Consider the following 2,612-nt stretch of genomic DNA (forward strand, 5'->3'; position numbering starts at 1 on the left):
CCAGAAAGCCTCTTCGTGAAACAGCAGTTTTGGTAGAAGATGTGGTACACACACAGTTAATTAATCTGTTACAGAAAGCTGCTGAAATTTCTCAATAGCAAGGAGCAAAGGCAAAAAGATCTTCTGCTGAAGATCTTTTGTTTGTGATGCACAAAGATAAGAAAAAACTTAGAAGACTGCTAAAATACATGTTTTTCCAAGACTACAAATCAAAGATTGTCAAAGGCATAGATGAGGATGATCTTCTGGAAGACAAATTGAGTGTCAGCAATAATGCGAACAGGACAAAAAAATTGCTCAAGACTTTCTCAATTCTACTGAGCACAGGAGAACTCTTGGAAATGCTTGAAGATGATGTAATTGATGAAGTTAAACAATAGAGAATGGAGAATGCAGAAAGACAAACTTGAATGATGGATTCAGCTCAATATGCAGAATTTTGTGAAAATTGGCAATTACATTTCTCCAAAATGGCCTCCAAATTTCTGCAGCAGTATGGAAATAAAACCCAACACTGTCATTGTCCTGATGGAAATTTTAGGGTATTTAGCATATGAAACGGTGGCACAGTTACTGGATCTGGCTCTCCTTGTGAGGCAGGATATGGTAACCAAGGCAGGGGACTATTTCAGCCATGCCATTTCTGCAACCTTCATTCAGTATCACAGCTCTGCTGAGAACTCCTGCACTAAGTCCAGTCCAGACTCCCCCAAGAGCACACCCCCTCCTACACCAACGGCTCCGTCATGTGAATCACAGTGCTCTGGGAAATCCATGTCCAGATCGCTAGGGAATGGGAGTGTTGGACAAGACCCAGTTAAAACCAAGCAAAGGAAAAGGAAAAAGAGCACCATGGCTTGTGGTGTTGAGGCTCAAAGCAATGCCATCCAGCCCTGCTACATCAGAGAGGCCATTCGACACTATGGCCACAAGATTGGTCCCTTTCCCCATTCACAGTACATAATAACAGAGTTATAAAATGTTATATTTATAATCTGAAAGAATCTTGATTTTCAAGTGGTCAAATGAAGAAGCAATGGAATTGTTCTAAGGGAAAAAAAAAGATTATGGGGATCTCTTTAACAATAGATCTGACCACAGCTGAATGCCTCCATCTATTCAGACATCGCTAAAAGAGGTACAATTGGATACTGTGTGCCTGATGTGATACAACAGGAACCACACTGTATCACCCAGGAAGTATTCTGGAAAAAAACTTTTTGAACCCAAATTTAATACCATCTCTAGATCCACCTACCAATTTGCACACACACACACACACAAGGTGATAAAGGAACATATTAAATGATACAAAGAGGAAAAGAAGATACAATTACTCAAATTCAGAAAGTGGGATAAATGTCCCAGTGACATTAACTGGGAACTCTTTAAGGACCATACCAACCATATGCAGGGTGGCTATTTCCCATGGATCTTGACTTAAACAAAGCAACTGTTAAAGACATTTTGTAAAACTCTTTATTTTGAAATAAATTTAGACTTACAGAAAAGTTGCAACACTACAAACAATTCCCATATACCCTTCCACCAAGATTCCATGAATATTTTTAAAAGTTTACCACATTGACTATTCTCTCCATGTAACCATATTTGTTTTTTTCTGAACTGCTTTGGGAATAAATTACAAACAAAACTCCCCTTTGAAAAAAAAGACATCAGAAGACATACTGCATGGGGCAAATCTGCTACAAAAGACAAATTTTAAATGTTCAAAAGCAAAGATGTCGCTTTGAGGACTAAAGTTCACCTGACCCAAGCCATGGTATTTTCAATTGCCTCACATACATGTGGATACTGGAAAATGAATAAGGAACTGAAAAAGAGGTGATGTCTTTGAATTAACCAAGAACCAGTGGAATTGAAGGAAGAAGTCCAAGCCTCACTGAAGGCTTGGTGAAGAGTATTAAATATACTGCCAAAAGAACAAACAGAGCTGTCTTCAGAAGTAAGGATGGTGTACTTTTGTCTCACATACTTAGGATATGTTATCAGGTGAGACCAGACCCTACAGACACCGTGCTTGGTAAAGTACAGGGTCAGAAAAAAAAGCCAACTCTCAACGAGCTGGAATGACAGAGTAACTGCAACAATGGACTCAATCATAGCCATGAATATGAGGATGGCTCTGGAGTGGGCAGGGTTTTGTTCTGTTGTCATTGTGTAACTAAAGTCTGAACTGGCTCAAGAGCACCAACAATAATAACAACAACATTATAAACTGGATAACCAAGAGGAAATGGACAAAGTTTTAGAAGCACACAACCTAACCAAACTGACTCAAGAGGAAATAGAAAATTTCAACAGACTCATAACAAGTGAAGAGATCGATTCAGTGCTCAAAAATTCTATCAATGACAACAGTGAAAAAGCCCTGGACCAAAAATTTCACTAGGGATTTCTACCAAACAATTAGAGAGGAATTAAAATATTTAAATTCTTCTAAAATTTAGAGAAGGAAAGAATACTCTCTAATGCAGTCTATGAAGTAAAAATAATCCTGATATTAGAACAAGACAAAAGCACCACAAGAAACAAAACTACAGGTCAATATCCTGTATGAATATAGATCTAAAAATCCTCAACAAAATACT

General features: G+C 38.1%; 1 pseudogene; it reads left to right on the top strand.

Annotated features, from left to right (window-relative positions):
* The window catches only part of LOC102827362, a 2,564-nt pseudogene extending 1,586 nt beyond the window's left edge, over positions 1 to 978 (top strand).
* The last annotated feature ends 1,634 nt before the right edge of the window (positions 979 to 2,612 follow it).

The sequence above is a fragment of the Chrysochloris asiatica genome, unplaced genomic scaffold (assembly GCF_000296735.1).
Source record: "Chrysochloris asiatica unplaced genomic scaffold, ChrAsi1.0 scaffold00280, whole genome shotgun sequence".
NCBI classification, from domain to species: domain Eukaryota; kingdom Metazoa; phylum Chordata; class Mammalia; order Afrosoricida; family Chrysochloridae; genus Chrysochloris; species Chrysochloris asiatica.